The 21,663-nt window shown below is 43.4% G+C and overlaps 1 protein-coding gene across 2 annotated transcripts in view; it reads right to left on the bottom strand.

Moving 5' to 3' along the window:
• sertad2b (SERTA domain containing 2b) overlaps window positions 1-19,452 on the bottom strand; it is a 22,196-nt gene extending 2,744 nt beyond the window's left edge. The window contains exon 1 of one of the 2 annotated variants that reach the window (XM_017421720.3): window positions 19,263-19,452. The gene's annotated coding sequence lies outside the window, so the exon portion shown is untranslated. Of the gene's footprint in view, window positions 1-7,645; window positions 7,846-19,262 lie in introns of those variants that run through there. The other variant, XM_017421719.3, reaches the window with a different exon arrangement.
• Window positions 19,453-21,663: the final 2,211 nt, after the last annotated feature.

Below are 21,663 nucleotides of genomic sequence, written 5' to 3' on the forward strand. Positions count from 1 at the left end.
GGTGGGGGGTTGGGGGGGGGGGACGACGACATAATTTTACAGTCCAAGAGAAAAGCTCATGTTCCCGCTCTCAGAGCGTCTGTGTGTTATACAACCCTTAGAGAAGGAAATAAAACAAGACTTTCTGCTGCTGCTGCTACGCGCTTGACTCTAATTCAGGCTGACAGGCAGGCCAGTCCACACGAACACACACACACACTCGCATACTGCGCATGCTCACCGCACACACACTCGGGCGCATACACAGGAAGTGAGAGCTGCAGGCTTCGTCTCCATGACTGTTTGGTTGGCATGATAAACAGAGTCAGCTGGGAATTCACGACAAAAGAGCAGAATGGGGGGGCAGTGTGTGTACATGTGTGTGTGCGTGGTGGTCTGCAAACTACAGCCAGTGTCGGCCATACAGTCACCAAGACTCCCTCAGAAGCGCCTCCTTTAAACATGAGTTTAAAGGAGGGAAACTACAGATACCTCGTGTTCCCTGGTGAGGTTTTTAATATTACAGCAGTGTTTTTCATAGGAAATACCCAAAAATACAGTGCAGCCATATTGTTCCTAAAGATACAGAAATCTCAGTTTTGGCAACATCTCTTAGCAGCAACTGAACCAATAGGTTGCAAAAGTATTCACCTCCTTGGTAATCTCCATTTTACAACCCGGAGTTTAAATGGATTGTTGCTTTGATGCTATATATATATGTTATTTAGAAATCTAAAAATTATAAAATTGACAAATGGTGCATGCATATGTATTCACCCCACAACCATTACCTTCAGAAGCCACATATTTAATTAGGTAAATAAGATCCACCTGCGGGCGATCTAAGTGTCAAATGATCTCTGTAAACAGTGCGTCTACCTGTTCTGATAGACCCCAGGACCAGTTCAGTTTATCTATATGGCACCAGTTCACTGCAAAAGTCGTCTTAGGCCATGATATAGAGACGTAACAAGTCCAAACTGTATCCAGTTACAAACACCAGCGCGAGTAGTCACAAATACCACAAAGCAAGAGTTAGCATGAAGACCAAGGGGGTCTCCACGCAGTGCAGAGACAAAATTGTGGAGAAATACAGATCAAAGTTGGTTTATTTAAAAAACAAAAGCCTGAACATCCCTCTGAGCACCATTAAATCCTTTTTTTTTGGACTCCACAAAAAGAGTGGAAGAAGGTGCTGCGGTCCAGACTTCTGGTGAAAACCTGACACCTGTCATTATGTCCACATTGCTGTCCCTACATTGAAGCACAGTGGTGGCAGCATCATGCTGTGGAGATGCTTTCCATCAGCATGGTCTATGAAACTGGTCCGAGTTGAAGGAAGGATGAATGCTGCAAAATGTAGAGAAATTCTTGAGAGAAACCTGATTGAGTCTTCCGCAGATTAAAGACTGGGACAGAGGTTCAGCTTCCACCAACTGAGAATCTCCGGTTTGGTTTCAAGACTGCTGAACACGAGCGGCACCTATCCAACTTAAAAGACATGGAGCAGTTTGATCATGAAGAATAGACACAATTTTCAGAGGTCAGATGTCCTGAGCTCATGAAGAGACGGACAAAATCAGACTCAAAGTATCAACTCTTCTGCTTCTTCGTTTTATTCTTGTTTGTTTCACAATAAAATGCATTGAGCATCTTCAAAGTAGTAGTTCTTTTACTCACAGTAAGCTACAACCACACAAAACTTCAGCTTTAGATCCAGCACATGAAGAGAGAATGCCAAGAGGGTGAAAACTTTTGCAACCCACTGTATTTACCAATAAACTCTAAAGACAGAGCAGCCTCAGAACCAGAACCAGAGTGTGACTCCAGCAGTTCTGAGTTGAACTTCTCACATTGTTGGTGTAGCTATGGTTTTATCGCTGAATGTGTTTGAGCAGAGAGCGTTTCATTCACAGAGGCTGTTCTGTGCCCCCGATCTGTAATCAAGCGGCTCCTTCTCCCTCCCTGATGGTAGAAAAATAAAACCCAGTCCTGACATGGGTTTCCTGAAACCAGTGGCATGATTATAGCCGACTGAACGTCTCAAACAGAGCGGTTAGCATCCCAAGCCGACCTGTGGGACAAACGCTGAACAAGTTTGGAAGCGTACAACAACCACTCGGTTTCATTAAACCTCTCAGTCTGCAGCTGCCGACAGAGAAAAAAAAAACAAAACAAAGGGTTTAAAGAGTCCCAAATCACGAGCAGAGAGGGTTTTCCGTCAGCCAGTGTGTGAGAGCCGAGGCAGCTGCACATGTCTGAGTCTGTTGAACACAGAGCAGGGCTGACATACCAGAGGAGCCCCACCCCACACATTCCTCCTCGTCCTCCTCCTCCTCTTCTTCCTCCTCTGTCTTACACATCTGCTCTACTCTACACGTCCCATCCTCTCATTCCACCGCCGCACACCAGTCACAGCCCACAGAGGCAGCGTCACCCGCTGAGCCGACCGTCAGCAGAAGCCGAAAGACCGATCAGGAAAGAGTCGAGGAAGAGGGGAGCCATGTTTCCCCTCTTCCTCGTGCCTACAGCTGTGGGTTGTTTTTTTTTTTGTTTGTTTTCCCACCTCAGGTGGGTTTTCAGTTTGGACGACTTTGGCTGAATTTCAACCAAGAGTAAAGTCGCCTGTACTGCTCTCCTCTGTCACTACAGGTTATTCCCATTAGACAAGTCTTTTTTTAAGTGCTCCAATAGTGAACATACACCAAACTATGATCAGGTTTTATAAAGATTAATCAGACACTGATTTTGTTTATACTAATATGTAGTGAAATGCCTTTTTTTTGCTAAGTCCCCCCTTGTTTTCCCTCAGCAAAAATGTCTTACTAGTAAACATTACAGCAAAAATCTTGAATTATCTGTAACGGGTAAATAACGTTGAATTATGAAGTATAAAAAAACAGGAAGTTATCAAGATTAAAAGCTAATTGCTGAGTGAACGTTAACAGGTTACATGGGATGGTTCACTTAGGAAAACGTTAAGAGCAAATGAACAGAAAAGGTTGTGAAAAGTGGCATTAAATACAGCCCAACCTGCAAACCGAAGGATTTCACACACGGGTGAGTTCAGGTGTGCGAAGCCCAACAGTGTGTTTCACACCCTCGGGTGGGTTTCAGGTGTGTGAAGCCCAGTGGGGTGTGTGTTCCCCCTGCATCAGACATGACGATGTGATGCAGTGCAGCAGTGCAGAGCGGCAAGATGGACTCTGCAGAGATATTATGATCCTGTAACCAGATACGCTGGTTTCCATGCCTGAGCTGCACATCCCTCCCTCCCCCTGCGTCTATGCTGAGCTATTTCAGGTTCTCCCTCACACACACACACACACACACACACACACACACACACACACACACACACACACACTCATTGCTGCAGGTACATGGAAGCAGCATTTTATCGAGTGCTGTCGACTTTAACTCTGACAGGAGAATGGTAAACAGCACCGTACGGTTTGCAGTCACAACAAAGTTTACACCATCGGGTTTTACCAAAGTGCACATGAGGACGACTAACTTCTGTGGAAATGTGTGTGTGTGTGCTACATCTCACACAAACACAATGTGGTCGTAGTAAACACATTTAAAAGTAAACCCAGAGGCAGACACTGTATCAGACTTATGGCGCTCACCAACAGATCCACGGCGCCAACCAACAGACCTAAGACGCTAACCAACAGATCCAAGGAGCTAACCAACAGACCTAAGACGCTAACCAACAGATCCAAGGCACGAACCAACAGATCCAAGGCGCCAACCAACAGATCCAAGGCGCCAACCAACAGATCCAAGGCGCCAACCAACAGATCCACAGCGCTCACCAACAAATCCCACGATGCTCACCATCACCCCAATCATCATCTACTTATTGGCATTTCTTCTTTTGGGTCAACCTTCAATAAACCACGCAAAAGTACCAACAAAGAAACTACAGTCACACCATGCAGAACTAAATCGCTTAAACAAGAAATCATGAAGAAATCCAAGAAAAACCTGACTTCGTTTTAATGATTCTTAAAACTTTTTTTAAAGCTGCAGGTAAGAAATCACACTGAAGGTCATTTTTTTCAGTTTTATCATCTCAAGAACAGCTGTGGAACCAGCTTTTAACTTGGTTATTGTGAATTTGAGTCAGATTATGTCAGACTGCAGCAATAAACTGTCAGGCTCTGTCTATTTGCTGAAACAAAGTTGTTAAATACTTTTTTTTTTTTGGTGTGGCCATGTGTTTTATCACAAAAAAATCAACAGTAAAAATAAATACTGACACGGCTTTTCCAAATAGGAAGAGACTTGTGGATACTTGTAGCTATTGGTTTCCATCACCTGTCTGACAAAATAACACGAACAAGTTTAAGAAAATAAAACTCTAACACGGGGTTTAACTGTAGAAATAATCATCACGTTGCATCACGTCTCTGTTGCTGTCGAGGATTTAACTGAAGCAACAAACACGTCTGAAATGCAGTCCGCTGTCGTTTCAACTGACTGATTTGGATATTAATGATCTGAATCATTTGCAGTGAATAAAGGCCTAAATAAAGACAAGAAATAAAGTGTTTTCCTTCACAGTGATCAGAAACATTCATGATCGAGGCCACTTCACTACAGCCTCCTACGTAACGGCGGAGCTGCTTCCAAAACAGTTCCACTGCTGCACGACAAGCAGGAAATATCTGATAAAAAAAACAACAACAAAAAAAAAAAACACAAGCTCGGGACGGACAGAACCGTTCACTAAAGGCGGACTGGGCCCTCGCGACACCTGAAAGGCTCGACTTCCTGGTTTTGAAGGAATTACAGCGACCGTGTCACCCGAATCAAAGATTTTCAGCAGCCGATTCACGCCGCCTACAGAGCTTAATGAAACTTTCAGCAGCGGAGGCGCAAAGATAAAGACAAAGGAGTGCAAAGTTCAGGGACTGAAGTGAAACCATTTTTACTTGCTGATAGTAAAGCGCACTGCTCAGTTTGTTAGATTCATGCATTTTGCTGGAAGAGTTGTAGAAACGCACAGCGAAGAAACTAAGAACAAAATGTAAAAACAGCAACAAGGCGCTTCATACTCTGGGGTTGTTGTGTTAAATAGAAAAGTAAATAACTCTTACATGAAATTGAACAAATCAGTTTCACTTTTAGCTGCATAGAAACTCAACAGTCCAACACATCAGGGTGTGTGTCTGTGCTTTCAAAATGCCTGGTCAGTAAATGCCTGCCTCAATATATATATTAAAAAAAAGGCAGAAGAAGAGAGCAGATTTAGGTCAACACGAGGGAGAAAACAGCTTTGTGATTCAGGCGACGAAGACGTAAAAGCTCCAGGAATCCAAAGCATCGATCCGTGTGGAGACTGGGAGGACAGAGGTGTCCACCTGATTACCGCAGCACATACGGAACACCGGAGTAACACAGCTAATTCCTAAGGAATGCTGACTATAGCACCGGAATCTGCCCGTTCAACACGAGCCCCTTTCACACAACAAGTTCTGCGACGCGTCCGCAAAGACGAGTCTCTCTCTAAGCTGCCTCCAGTCGTTTAGAAATCATTCAATCGGGGCGGCCACGTCCCGCCAAGACGCGGGCTTTGATTAAGTGAAGCCGGCATCATGGAGCCAAAGGATGCATGAAATCTGCCGGGCAGCTCCCGTTTTTACAGCCCACAGCTGGTTGGTCGCGCCGATCTTCAGTCATCACCGCAACCTCCAGCTGCAAGGCCGGCTCAGCATTTCACTGGCCGCCCGTCACGGTGCGGTCCCTGCCTGGCTTAGAGGCGAAACGGCGGCAGGTTGGCTTCAACCCCCCCATGCCGCTTCAGTCCTATCAGAAATCACACCAAGTCGACTAGGAGGCGAATCGAGCCTGGGTCGAAGTGTTTCGCTTACAGGGCTACAGTGAGGATCTTCTGGTTTAGCACTCCAGGTGTCATCGTTTCCAGGAAGCACTTTTATAACCAATCCTGAACTATGAGATTATAACCCCAAACCGTCGACTGGAGAAGAAATCCTGACACCCAACGTGAACCTGGAAGCTGAAGCCGGAACGGGACCAACCTTCCCGGTCGGCTGGTTCCAATGCAGGGTTAATGTCCCGCCCCCAAAACGTAAACAAATGAGACTTTGGCCTCGATGAAACAAAATAAAAGCACACTCAAATCACTTTTTCTTCGGGTGTCAACTCTCGTAACAATCACCTTGCTTTTATGTTATGAAATATTCATATTTTTTCTCCAATACGCTTAGTTGTAATTAGTTATTTCATGCTTAAAAGAAAGCTTATGAAACACCACGATTGTGTAAATAATCTTAAATCAACACATTCATAGTGCAAAGATTCTGCTTCCAAAAAATACAACATGACAGCTACAGCAAAACAGGATCTTCTGGCTTCAACGCTCACCCAGGGAAGAAGGCCATTTTTAGTTTTGCCTTATACTGTCGATGCTTTACATATCCGGTCGCAACGTGAGCTTTTCTCTTTGATTTTTACTGAGTAAACAGTTTGAAATTTAACAAATTAAGTCCTGTCCTGTGAGTTGAATTAAACAGCATAAATCATCTAACGATCAACGGAAACAATAACAGCTTGTTATCATCACTTCTGCAATATTCCATATACTTTTTAGCTAATTTTTCAGTTCTTGTCACCGATTTGGCTTTTATAATATTAAGACTCAAGACTACACCTGTCCCCAAATTCTTTTCTCTGGTGAGTCATCCTGAAAACTTGAAGAAGAAAAAAAAATGCATCCTCGCACTAACTCCCACATTTGTTTCTGTCATCTTCAGCGTCAGAAATTATTCTTTAGTTTCGCAGAAGCTCTTAAATTTGGCGTTTTTGCTTGTGTAGTCTGGACCCAAAGGAAGAGCCGAGGAGCCTCTTTACCCCAGGGACAAACCGGACCTTTCTCTCTCCTCCTGCCATCGTCAGAGTTTTGGATAACACACCTGGGCTCAGACTGGAACAGGTGAGTTGGTCCGGACCGAGTCGGAAACCAGGATCTGACCTACATGCTGCTGCTGCTGCTTTTGGGTCAGATCACAGGAACAACTACAGGAAGGAGGAGGAAGTTCTGTGGCTGCTGTGCTGCAGGTTACGAAACGGAGGCCCCTCCAGGACAACAGGAACAGAACAACAGACTGAAGTCCAAATCCCTTTACAGCAGCAGCAGAACCACTTCACCTCACTTCACTGATGTGTACAGGGCCTGGGAGAACCGGATTCAGACCAGAACTTTATCAACTCTGCTGTTTAAAAGCCTGAAACAGAATTTACACAAGTTTAAAGACGCTTCACTAAACAACAACAAAACTGCATTAGTTTTTAAATGAACCATTTTAGAAAAAGTTAGCTTGTTTTTAGAACAGGAGGTGTCATGTATAAATGAAACCTGTGTTCTTTAAAGCACAGAGCTGCCTGTCAGTGTTGGACTGTGTCCTCCCTATAAAAAAAGTTCACCAGACAGACTCTCCTCCGTCAGAAACTCAGACAGCAGCGATGGAACCGAACTGAAGAACACACTAACAGTCCTTCAACCGAACTCCGCAGAACCGAGCCAGAACCAGCCCACAGTAGTCCCGTGGAACAGCAGGACTCGAGTCTCTATTATTCATTAAGAAAGCAGCTCCCTGAGCCGCTGGGTTCAACCCTGCTCCAAACGGTGTCTTACCACATCCAGGTCCGCCGGGGGTCCAAACACAAACATGGGAGGCTCTTTAACCAGTCCGGTCCACGACAGAAACACGGTCCGAACCGACAGCCCGCAGAAACCGTCGATCCTCCTTCCACAGACTCTGACACACAATGGCGCTGATCGGAGGAGAAAACAGGCTGTGCTGCGTTCACTGACCGTGGGATGTATTCACAGGCGCTGATCGGAGGAGAAAACAGGCTGTGCTGCGTTCACTGACCATGGGATTTATTCATAGGCCTGATCTGAGGAAAAAAACGGGCTGTGCTGCGTTCATTGACTGTGGGACGTATTTACAGGCGCTATTCGGAAGTTAAAATAAGCTGTGGTGCCTTCAGTGACTGTAGGATTTATTTGCAGCCAGAGACTAGAAAAAATGCTGTGGTGGGTTCAACAACAGAATTGACTCGTGTCGGTGAAACACACCTCGGTCTCAGTTAAACACTGAGCTGCAGAGGCGCCAACGGCCATCTTAGTGAGGGCACCTCTCTGCGTCCGAGCCCAGCTTTCTTTCTGCCTCTGAGCTGATCCGTGAATGCAGCGAGGGGTGAGCAGGGATGCCTCTAAATAAAGATTTCAGGTCAAAAACAGGAAATGGCTCAGAGAGGAGGGAGGGCATGGCCTCACAAACACCAGCGGGTGAGCTGCTTCTACAACATGCCTCCTTCAGCAGCTATCCTTTATTGCTCGTCTTTCCCCGCTGTTAGATGAAGAATTGTGTTTTTCTTCATCCACACTTTCTAACAAATGTTCTGAAATGCTCATGCCACACCAGTAGGTTGCAAGAACGTCCTGAGTTACGACAGAAACACGACATGCTTGACTTAAGTAAAGACTTTCCCAAAACAATCGTAGCTCTTTCCCCCTTTAATACCACAATTTAAAGTGTCTTTTTTCTGTATATAACCTTTTCAGCAAAGAGTTTAATGGTGACGGGGTCAGGATCAGGTAAAAAAAAACAGTTTGTGCTGCCTTCACTGACCCTGGGTTAATATACAGGCACTGATTGGAGGAGAAAACAAACTGTGCTGCATTCACAGACTGTGGGATTTATTTATGGTTGCCTATCAGAGGAGAAAATGGGCTGTGTTGCATTCACAAACCCTGTTTAGAGATGTGCAGACGGGACTTTTATCAAAAAGTTCCCACTCCTTTCTGTCTTTGCCTTACCTGCATCTGAGCCTCTTTTCCTTTTCTGATTCTGTAGTTTTCTGTTCATTGACACAAATTTCTTTTTTTTTTATATCTGAGATTCCTAAACATCCAAAGTGAGAAATAAAAGCCCAATTTAAAGGCCTGTATGGCTTTAACCTGGCTAATAATCTGTCCATCTTGTATTGGTTTAACTGATTGAGAAATTAAGTAATAATGGGCTGAAAGGGGTCTTAAATTAACCAGTGGCATTCAGGATTAAAACAGGAAAAATTCAAGATTCAAACAGGATCAATTCAATATTTCAAATGGAATAAATTCAGGATTCATTTATGATTAACACTAATTTACCAGGGATGAATTGAGATTTAAATCGGAACAAATCTGGAATAAAACAGGATTATTTCAGGATGACACTTGGCACTCTTTGTAACTAATTTATAAAAATGTGCAGACATTCAGCTTTAAAATACTCAATAAACCTTTTTAAAACTTCCTGCTGAGTTATTTTCCTCTGCCGTGTCCCTCGTCCCCGGCAGCAGTTCTTCACCAACCTGTCTCTTGGTCACCGTCTCTAATGCTGCGCACATTTTTTGTTGACAAACCCATCCGTTACCGACCGGATTTCTTCATTTACTGTACTTATTTGAAGCTCTGCGCCATCAACAGTATGCTCCAACTCTAACATAAAAACGCTGTAACTTCACGAGAAGCTCAGAAACACTTTTTCACATGTTGCACTCAGAGACATTTTTTAGATTCAGTGTCTTGGTAACATATCTGAAGGCAACCGACGATTTCAGAACCGAACAGGAAGTCCTAAAGGTTTTCAGGAAGTCAGCCTGATCTGAAACATTTTACTGTAAGGTGGGGTTTAGTTAGGAAGAAGGACTCACCTGTGATTAAACTGTTTTTGTTCTGTTACATAATGCGGTTGTTTAAATCTGTCTGAACAGTGGACAAGTAAAGGCAGAAAAGGACGGTACTCTCCACTGAAAGGTTTAACATGTCTGTGATGAGAATATTAACGCCACTGGCCATGACTCAGGCCCAGCATAAGGAGGGGGGTGGACGACTCCAGACCACTAACACTCATCTGCTTTCTGTCCCATTCTCTGTCTCTTTGTCTTTTCCTCCTCCTGTCCTGTCTCTTTGTCTCTTCAGCAGTCTGCGTGTCGATGTCCATCATCTGTGTTTCATACACAGCTGCTCTGTCAGTCACAAAAACACCCACACAGGAGCAGGGTAGGGTTAGAGTTAGCTGTCTCGCCCCACATCCACTGAGACTCACTTTTACAGAGACTCGCACTTTTACAGAGACTCACACTTTTACAGAGACTCACACTTTTACTAAGACTCACACTTTTACCGAGACTCACACATTTACTAAGACTCACATTTTAACATGGACTCACACATTTACAAAGACTCACACATTTATAGAGACTCACACTTTTACTTAGACTCACATTTACAGGGACTCACACATTTACAGAGACTCACACTTACAGAGACTCACACTTTTACAGAGACTCACACTTTTACAGAGACTCACACTTACAGAGACTCACACTTTTACAGAGACTCACACTTTTACAGGGACTCACACTTTTACAGGGACTCACACGTTTACAGAGACTCACACATTCATCTATTTTCATGTCTTTCTGAGTCCTAGACATCCACTTTTGAGCGAAACTTCTTTTCTTTTTAACTCTTTAACTTCTGAACCACGAGGACGGAATTCTCTGTGTTCAGCTGCTGTGTAAAAAAAAACAAAGTTTGTTTGGTTCTTTATCCTCAGCTGTGGCTGGATAACTGAGGACAAGTCATCTTCATGACGTAGTTACGGCGCAGCGTCCTTAAATAAACCCCCCCTCAGGCTGCTGAAAATGCAAACATCTGATCACAGGTGTCTGATTCTGCCCTCATCCTGAAGAGTCATTAGAGATTTAATGACGGGATTTGGAAAAGTTAATGTTCTCACAGGGTTTTTATGAACTGAATGCTGCGGGGATGTCTGACAATAAGCAGTACTTTTATGGCCTTTAACGTCCATGAGAGACCAAACAGTGACTGCAGCCACGGCGAAAGTGTCCAAAGTTGTTTGAGCTAACGTTCGACTAAATGAAGCCATCAAGTTAAGGTCTTATAGACGTCTGGGCCTTAAATAAGAATTAATTAACTTTAGAGCGAACCATTCAAACAGTAAGTGTGCCCAGATTAAACTCTTCATTATAATGTATCATATAAATGTGAGCACAAACTGTTGGCTAATTAGGGCTGTAAAACTGGTGGAACTAATCATTTATTTTCCTCTAACGTGGAACGCGAAGAAAAGTCCAGCCTTAATTTGATCAGATGGGTTGTTTGTCTTTTTTTATTTTAGTCTGCTTTTTTTTTGGCATTGTTGACCAAATGAAGAATACGGAGTGACCAACTTTAGCTTCAACTGTGTAAAGTCTTCTGTTGTGTGCTCCGACTTTAGGGAGACAAGAGGAAGAAGAGGTTGGAAACTTTTCCTCTCACGAGAGGAAGGTTTGTGCACGATGTTAAGAAAAATGTTGTGAGTGTAAGAGGAAAAACAAAGCAAAACAAAACAGAACAAGGAAGAGATGTTTGTGCTGAGAAGCCTCCACTGTCAGGTGACTTACAGGAAACAAGTTGTTTTCTTTCCCTTTCTCTCTCTCTCTCTCTCTCTCTCTGTCTGTCTCCGGCTCCGCGAGTCTGTCTCTGTTTTCTGTCTCTCTTTTTGTCGTCTGATAACCTCCCGGAACAATTGTTTTTGTCTAAATTTCATCAGGGCGCCAAAAACGAGGAAGAGTTAACGCCTCAACGTTTGACCAGGATCAGTTGTTTGACTAAAATAAAATTAAAAAAAAAAAAAAATAGTAAAATTGAGTCAATGGTTTTCAATTGGACCAGGTGAGACTTTGGGAATGCCACTGGAGTTTAAATGGACTTTGGTTCAGTGTGTGTGTGTGTGTGAGAGAGAGACACACACACATTCCAGTGGAACAGCTCAGCCCAGCAGCAGAACGGCCGCAGTTCCAGAAACAGAAACGCATTATTTGTTTTCATTTAAATCGCCTTCCAGGCCAACGCAGAGGTGCCGGTTCACAGTCTCTCCGCACGCGTCAGTCAGAGGAGTAAAACGTGAGTGTGACAGAGCGTCTGCGTGCGCCGACGCACACCTTTCGCGCCTCGCCCCTAACGGTGAATTCGGAGCCGGAGCCGAAAACTTTGAGACACCGAGGCTGAAATCAGGAAGGTCATTAATCTTCGACAGAAACACCAGGAAGCAGTCGCAGCACTCTGACTGCGAAGACGAGAAGCAAACAAACACACGTTGGCTTTCCTTCTATTCTAGTCTTTATTAGACACATTCTGACGGTTGTTTTTATTTCTCACAATCACAGGGGGGGGCCGCCGCTTTCGCAGCTTTCACGGCCTGCAGCAGTTTGGAAACGACAAACGGAAACAGAAAAGAAATGAAAAGGTTGAAGTCGAGGGCGGGTTTTTATATTCGACTCAAAGTCCACTTAAAACCAAAAGAAAGAAAGAAAAAAACACACCACACGTCTCATCTGTGTCTATCTTCAGAATACACTGATTACAGTGAAAAATGAATTTAATTTTCTTTTCCTGTTGTTGTGTTATGAATGTAGCTCAGTAAGAAACTGAGTCATCAGTCGAGTTTCTCTAGAAAAGACTTATTTTCTTCTCGTGTCATGAAACAACCCCCAACCTGAAGGATCAGTCAAAATGAAACAGAACATAGAAACATAAAAAAAGACGAAAAGAGGCAAAAGGAAAAAGAGAGAAAGCACAAGTTAGGAGTTCTATCTCAAATTGGGTTGCATGTCTTTGTTCAGCGGCTGCTCTGGATATTTCTTAAACTGATATTTCTTTTGTCCATTTAGATTTATTTCTCCATTCACACGTTTTAACAAAAGCATGGCCAAAATAATCACTTGGGATACAGTTTTGCTAAACCGTGCATGCAAATACTGAGTGCCATTTTCAAAAAATGCGCGCTTTGCTGGTCTCAGTTGCTCAGAATTTAGTCAATTTTTTTCTTTTAAACATTTTTGACTCGCCAAATAGTCTCCAATTTATTCTGTGACTGAAACATTTTCATATCGCTTTTTTTCCCCTAAAACCAGCTCGCAAAATTCCACGTCGCCTCGACCGAATATCTTAAGAGTCTTTATTTCTCAGCCTGACGTAATCTATCAGCTGACCATCAGCTGGAGCTAAGCATCTGGAGCAATATTTGCTGTCATTATTAAGTGACGTCACCGATCTAAAACGTTGCTCTGACTGTACAAACATCAGTGTGTGTTCAGGTAATTTTTCTCGATGCAATAATTCTTCTGATTTGCTCATTTTATCTAGATCCAGGTAGGTATCTTTGAGTCAAGGCGAGCGTGTCTCGGGGCCCAAAGTGCAGAACCTCCCTGTGTTTCGGCTGCTGGTTTCAAAGCTTTTTTTGTTTGTTTTTTTTCCCCGCTAAAATATATATTGTATTCTGTGTCTATCACTGAATGTACACACTGCTCCCCGCAGCAGTGAAGAACGTCACAGCAGTAAAATATAAGCATCTATGGAACCAATCAGGGCAAAATCAGAGAAAAAATAGGAAAAAACAACCTTCTGTAAAGACAATCGGAAATGTTTAGAGAATTATGGAGAAATAATTAAAAATAAACAATTTTTACTGCAGCCAGGTGACTCAGGTTCATATTTTAAAGCATCAGATTAGAATTACTGCCCGCCGCTGAAAGAGGAAAGTTGGGCGCTTGTGTGTTTGTGTGTCCATTTTTAGCAAAATATCTCATGAACCAGTGGATGGATTTTAATGAAAGTAATCACTGGACGTACGTCTACGGCCCGTTACATTTTGAAGTCAACCCGATCCGACAGGGGCGACAGGTAACGAACATCGGGCTACTTACCCTTTGTTGCATTGATGAGTTTCATTTTGGACTCACAGTAATTTGTTCCTTCCTCTCTGCTGCTGCCCTCCTACAGCAGACTGGCTGAGTCAGCTCAGCTGCTCTATCACGATTCAGACTCACACACACCCCCCACCCCCCCAACCCTCCAACCCCCTACCCACACACACACACACACACCACAGGTTTTCCTTCACGATTCTCGTCATTCACGCTGAGCTCTGAACTACATTTTCGGACTCATTTTGATTTTTTCTGGTTGCATTCACTCCTTTTCTCTCAGTTATTGACAATATATAACCCCTCTCTCTCTCTCTTTCACACACACACACACACACACACACACACACACACACACACACACACACAAACACACACCCTCCCCCAGCTGGCTGTCTTCAGGGCAGCAGAAGGGAAGTGAATAGTTTCAGCCCTTCCAGCTGGTCCCATCACCCAGAAACTCAGAGCCAAACAAAAGAAGTCCCTCACACACACACGCACACACACACGCACACACACACATGCACGCACTTAGATACCGGCGGGCAGACAGGCAGATGTATGCTCCCCCCACCTTTACCCACCCAAACTCACATCCACCCAGCCAGTCGTTCCCTGCAGACTCTCACCCGCCATCCTCTCCTCCAGCCCCCCCCCTCACCCTTCCCAACCTCCTTGTCCAGACACCCAGCCCTTTGTCCACACTCTGCTCACACACACACACACACACACACACAAAAGACATCTTTGGGGCTAAACAGCTGAACATATGTTGGTCTTGGGGAAAAAAAAAAAAAAAGACAACACGAAGTGGACAGTAAAAGCACCGTCTGTGTTTCTATTGTCCACACACACACACACACACAGTGGTTTTCTCTGACATGTTATTAGAGTGTTTGTCAACAAGCCAGTTTAATTTGTTATGTTCTCAAAGCACAGCTTACTAAACTTTGAAACAAACAAACAAAAAAAAAACAACTTTCATGACAACTCTACCGTAACTGACGCGATTATTTCAGCACTAATGTTGTGAACTCTTCACCTGCTTTTAGCTGCTAAGACATCTGGATGTAAGGACTCCTGTCCACACGGCTGCCCTGTCACCCTGAAACAGTCATTCCTGTAACGTGTCTGTTGACACACCTCAGACACTCGGGTACAACCCCAGAGCTGACGAAATTAAGGACATGATGTAAAAAAAATAAGAAGAAAAAAAAAGAAACAGAAACGCAATGATGTGCAAATCTCATAAATTGATATTTTAATCACAGTGGAACACAGTAAATAAAAATGTTTAAACTAATGGAGAATTTTTTGGAAAAAAAAAAGGTAATTTTGAATTTTATGTGGCAACATATCTCAAAAGAGTTGGAACAGGAGCAACAAGAGGCTGTAAAAGTAAGTGGTAACAATAAGAAACAGATGGAGGAGCATTTTGCAACAGGTCAGTAAGAGGACTGGGTATAAAAAAAAAGAGTATTTTTAGAGAGAACGAATCTCTCAGAGGTAAAGATGGGCAGAGGTCCACCAGTCTGTGAAAAAAACTGTCTGAAAACAGCGAAACAATTTCAGAATAATATTCCTCAGTGGAAAATTGAGAAGACTTTGTATATCCCATCATCCACAGTTCACAATATTATAAAAAGATTTTAGGAACACGTCTACAAATCATTGTTTGCGAACACAGTTCACTGTGCAGTCCACAAATGTTGGTTAAAGCTCTATCATGCAAAAGAAAAAGCCATATGTGAACACCACGGAGAAATGCCTCCACCTTTTTTAGGCCAAGGGCTTAGAAAAAATGGAAAACTGTTCAATTCTTTTTCTCTTTGAATAGAAGTGGGGCCACCCAACCTGTTATCAGCTCACAGTTCAAAACCCTGCCTCTCTGATGGTATGGGGGTGCATTAGTGCCTATGGCATGGGAACCTTACCCATTTGGCAAGTACACTGAGTTCTGGTGCATCTAATCAGGCGAGCGATATACATTCCCTAAAGGGATGTTAGGCTTGTAATTGCTTTTAAGATTGCTGGTGAGAATTTAGGCTCTACCTGCTGGACGTTTCTCATTAAAACCCTTCCTTCTGTTAGCTTTTTCTATTACCATGTGACTGTCTTGGTGTTCAACTGAAAAACTACAGCTTTGTGTTGGCACCGCGGAGCACATCGTCGCTCTGTGCAAGGAGGAGGAAGACTGCGCGTGGGAGGGGGGATTCCGCCAGAGCACATGAGGTAACAGACTACCACACAGGTGGAGCAGCGATGAGTCACAGGGACATCGCAACGTCGCAGAAACTCAACAGCATCTGTGTGACCAGAGCATCCAATCTAACCAACGAACAATCGAGCCGTCCAGTCAAGCAGCCTTGATTGGATGAGTTGCCGGTTCAAACCGCCCCGCTCCGTCCATCTCAGCCGTTGTGTCCTTGGGCAAGACACTTCACCTGCCTTGCCTGCTGGTGGTGGTCAGAGGGCTCAGTGGCGCCGGTGTAACGGCCGCCTCACTTCTGTCAGCCCACCTCAGGGCAGCTGTGGCTACAAGGCTTACCACCATCAGTGTGTGAATGTGTGGATGAATGGGTGAATCACTGTTTGTAGTGTAAAGTGCTTTGGGGTCCTTGGACTAGATAAAGCACTATACAAGTGCAGGCTATTTACCATATCGGGAAATTCAGTTTTATTATTAACGCTGCATATTGTGATGAGATATGAGTTGACACATATTCGTCACTCTTTTCCATTTCCTCTGGCATTGATCAAAACACTCTTTAGTGAGGCATTAGCAGTTAGCTTTAATATTTCAGACACATTCTTCAAAATCAGCATTTTGGACAATGAGATAATATATCACTGGCACCCAGTTTGGGTCTGCAATTTAATGAAATACGGATTTTGCACATTCCGATACTGAAGTGACGCTAAACCTTCGACACACCGTACAGCCTTAGTCTGAGCAGTCTAACCCAAATCTACTCCAGGGGTTCGACCATACCGTAGTTCCGTTACATGGAACGAGTCGCTGCAGACCGTTAAAGCAGGCAGAGGATGCTGCTGATTCTGTACACCCTGCTGTCGAAGACTGAAGCAGAGACAGACCACAGCACCTTAATCAGGATTAGCAGCTAATTTAGAGGACCAGTTGCTTGTGTAATCCCGTTGTCAGTTTTTCACATGTACGCCTGCTGCGGATGGATCAGTCTTGCCTGTGAATGTGGCTTTTGAGACGTTGTCCACAAACGGAATGCTGCGTTTAAGGCTGGTGAAGAGCTGGGACATCCCAGATCTATTGGCATATTGGAAACAAATGGTAAATGGCTTGCACTTGTATAGCGCTTCATTTAGTCCAAGGACCCCAGAGCGCTTCACACTACAATCAGTGATTCCCCCATTCATCCACACACAGCTGCTCTGGGACACACTGATAGAAGTGAGGTGGCCATTACACCCTCTGACCACCACCAGTAGGTGAACCAGGTGAAGTGTCTTACCTAAAGACACAACGGCTGAGACGGACGGGGGGCTCGAACCAGCAACCCTCCGGTTACAGGATGAATCACTACCTCCTGAGCCACCGCCGCCCTAAAACGTATTTTTGACTTGGCACGGTAGCTCATAACACCTGTATGAAAACCCACACTCTTAAAATGATGCTACTGGATTCAAAAAATGTGAATTTTGTGAAAACAAAATGAAAAAAGATTTTAAGATTCAAATAGCCAGTTTGAACAAATTTCATGTTTTCAGAGATTTGACTGTATAAACTGTATAAGCAGCACAAAGAGAACCGATATCAAAGGACATGTTAAAGTTGATGGCGGTGGCTCATTCGGGTCACCATGGCAACCACAAATCTGTGTCTGCTACTCATTGACAGCATTCTGAATGGGAAAGGTAGACACAAATGCTGCCTGAAAAGTAAGCCACAAATAACCACTGTGTGAAAACCACAGGTTGTATTGAAAATACTCCTGAACTGTCAGTGGCAGAAGCATCACTTTATGTTGTTTTAAAGAGTTCTACGTAGGATATTTGAGGAAACTTCCCTTCCAGTCTTGAAAAAATAAAAATAAAAACCGGAGATCAGATACAGTGGAAGTCAATGAGAGTTTGGATGTGTGCAGTCTGCACTCTGAAGACGTTCAAGAGAAAATCTAAAGTCCTAGCACTGAGAGTTACACTGAGTGAGAGACTAAAATGTCTATATGTTCATGCATACACTGTACAAGAAGTGTAAAGTTTGTGGAAATAAAAAGAGTTTAATTGGAAAAGCTTTTGGAAAGTTTAGATGTTTCAAAAGTTAGAGCGTGTATCTCATAGAAAACAAACCAAACACAACTGACTACCCTCCCCACACCCCTCCAAACACACACACACACATTTATTAGTCTACTAACTGAGGAGGCTGTGCAGCTTTAGGGCAGCTCGTGAAGTCAGTGAAAGATGTTTCTGGTTATTATCGCTCGCCACAGAAGGCGATTATGTTTTTTGCCAGGGTCTGTGTTAACAGAATATCTAAGGAGCCACTAGAAACTTGCAGAAAGTAATCACTGCATGCACCTCTGGAACCAAACAACCTTTGGAGTCAACTCAATCCAAGATGGCCACCATAGCTAAGGAACAACAGGCAACACAAAAATCTCTAAAACTTAGTAAATGATCTAAAATCTGATGCGGTAATAGCTGAGATTCATTCACAACACATACTTCACAGCCTGACCTCATTTTCAAGACTTTGACCAAAACAGCTACAACTGTCTAAAACTAAGATCAGCGGGTGATATGCATTCCTTTAAGGAATGCTACACCTTTAATCTCACAGTAAAACGGGGAAAGCAGAGCATCAAAGCATGTTTTGCTTCAACTAGAGCAACACTTTATTTTAAACACTCACTTTCCTGTTTTTGTCACTTGTTGGGTCAGTAACAAATATATAAGACCTGAGTAATAAGAAAACATGCTAATATTTTATTTCCCACACACAAAAATAAACTGTTGAATGACTGTTCGTTACACCAGACTATAGTTGCTTAGTTGCTCATGTCCCTGTGTAAAAGGTTCATTGCAATTTAATCAAATTCAAGCTCACATTTCCGATGTCAAACCCACGCCGATTTGAAGAGCATTGATAATTCATATAGTAGCATTGATGTCGTCTTGACTTGTAACAGAGCACCTTTGTATTATTAATAAACACTAAAAAAATACATTTTTTTCCGACGGAGTTTGGCAGTACGCTGTCGGCGCGTGACGCGTAACGGGAATTCCACGCAGTTTTTTCCGCTCCTAAAAGCTTTGACTGATGTAGACAGACGACAGGGCACCTTCCCATTCGCGTGTCGCTTCTCCTGTTTACCGAAAACGTACTTTCTGAGCAGTTCGAACGCGAAAGTAACAAATACAACAAACTACGGCGAAAACTCCCGACTGTAGCAGCCAGGAACCCCCGACTGATTCATCGAAAAAGAGTTTTAGCTTGAGACACTCACCCTCAGCAGACCCGTCCAGCACGGTGCTGAAGTAGGCAAACAGATGTAAAAGAAGGTATCTCAAGGTTTTGTTTTTGGACAAATCTCCCCCACGTCAACCTCTGGAACCTCCAATGTCCACTATCAGCCCCAGTCCACCGTCTCCATGAACGTCTCACGGCGATGAATGCCAAGTCATGTCAGCTCGGTCGGCGCGGCGTTCAGGTGTCGGCACGAGCGTGGGACGCCGAGTTATGTCAGCTCAGCTAATTTTTTTTTTTTTTTTTGGTGTTGCGTTCAGGCGTCAGCAGAAGATTATGGAATAAAATCTCAACGTTCTCCCTTCATAATCCTGAGAAACTCTGCCGCTTTCAGACGGTTTTCGGAACTATCATTTAGACGTCGGTGTTGTTACCAAACACCTCTTTGTTGGCAGAGTTCATTAGATTTAACAAACAGAGGCTGTTCTGTCTGTTACCCGTCCAAAGTGACATTTAAGCACCTGTCACGTCAAATCAAATTCATCTTTTAACCTGGTTATAAGAGAGTTAAGGAGCGCTTTTACATCGAGTACCCTTTAATCCCACGGTCAACAAAGGCAGCGGCAGTGTGACAGACAGACATGTCGTGCGGTGACTCACAGCTGAGTCAGAGCTCGTGTTCCGCCCACACTGCGCATGTGGAAGCGGTACAGCAGCGAACAGTCACGCAGCTCTCCACGGTTCCTGTGGGCCGGGAAGAGGAAGAGGAGGAAGAGGAGGAGGATACTGTTAATGACGACGACGACGATGGTGATGATGGTGGTCCCCCGGTCCAAGTCCAGAAATCATGTGTTCACTAAACCAGCTGGGAGTTCGGGTTTCATTGTCAGTCTGACTCAGTGCGAATCATTTTATTCACAGAGACAAACTAAAAGGCAATACAATTCTTTAAAAAAAATCAACTATGTATTGAAGAATTTAATGTTTTATATCATAACAAAACAATTTCAGTGAAGTATGATACAAATAGTTGATCAGTGCAATGTTTCCTGCGGTTAAAGGGACAGTCTGGTGATGTTTGAAGTGATGTGCCCCATTTATAACATCAGTAACAGACCAGAGTATGCAGAAAAGCAATTTATGTAAATAAACAAGAGTCAACACCTGAAAAAAAAAATACTTGTTGTTTTTAATAAGTCCTGTTATTTTACCTGAAGATAGCACAACTTAAAACTTGTTCTAGGACCATTCTGTGTGGACGCTGTGTCTTCTGACGCCAACTTCCAGGATCCCGAATGGTGTCCAGCTTTAACAAATGTCGATGAGTAACAACGTTCCCAGATATACAATAATCATTGTGTTTATACAATAGTTTTAGGTCCTATAAGGTATACGTTGAATACATTTTTGAAAGCCCAAATCTACGATAGTTTTGGACATTTCCATGCACTGATAAAAAAGCCTTTTTATTCATGTGAAAACCCACATATCTTGAGAAAGTACCTCGTCTCTATGGTTGTGCCAGGCTAACAACTATTAGCAATGCCAGCCAATAACAAAGAATTTCTCTGCATTATGTGCATTTAAACTACCAGCTGCTAATGCTGCTGAGACTGGTTGGAGAGGACAACATGGACTGGATTACTAAGATACAAATTGACAAACATTAATTCAAAGGTTCATGACTGAAGCTGTCACAGATTTGCATGTACGGATCAGCTATATTGGATTATGAGGTCGGGGCTGGTCAGGAATCTCCAGCTTTCCATGTTAGAATTCCAGCTATTTTATAGGTGGGTTTCAATTGATTTTTCCCACCTGGAACTTGGAAAATACGACTTCTGAGTACAAATGGCACATGGCGTAAGTCCCACCTACTCACCTGCACATAATCAGGGTGTCACAAGACCTTTCCTTTAAGTATTAAATAACTAATTACAGCTAAATCAGCAAGTGTTAACACCTGAATCAAATGATCTGAGGTGTGTTTTTACTGAAAAATAAGAACCCGCTTCTATCCCTTTACATGAACTTAAAACTTGTGCTGGAACCAGACTTTAGGGATGCTGTTTCCCCTAGTCCAGCAGCCCATTATAATATCTGATGATGGTACAAATGTTTACTGAAATACGTTCAACAGCCCCAGGAGAGCAATCTTCACACGGTGACACAAACGTTGTTCGGTTGAGAAAACTGCAACAAAATTTTAAAAAATAGGTTCCAGCTTGAAAACAAATTTGCACGTACACGTCTGATGATAAATGCCCCCAAAACCTTCCATTTTAAATGTCTAGCAAAGACTTTGACCACAGGAGGAGGTTTGACGTGTTCATTTAACCTTTACCGAGCTGCAGGAAAGAAGATGTGAAACTTGACAAACTGGCACCAGAATTTCATCAAACTATTGTTCTGATAAATGCCACGCATTAACAAAGAGCAAA

The sequence above is a fragment of the Kryptolebias marmoratus genome, linkage group LG22 (assembly GCF_001649575.2).
Source record: "Kryptolebias marmoratus isolate JLee-2015 linkage group LG22, ASM164957v2, whole genome shotgun sequence".
NCBI lineage: Eukaryota > Metazoa > Chordata > Actinopteri > Cyprinodontiformes > Rivulidae > Kryptolebias > Kryptolebias marmoratus.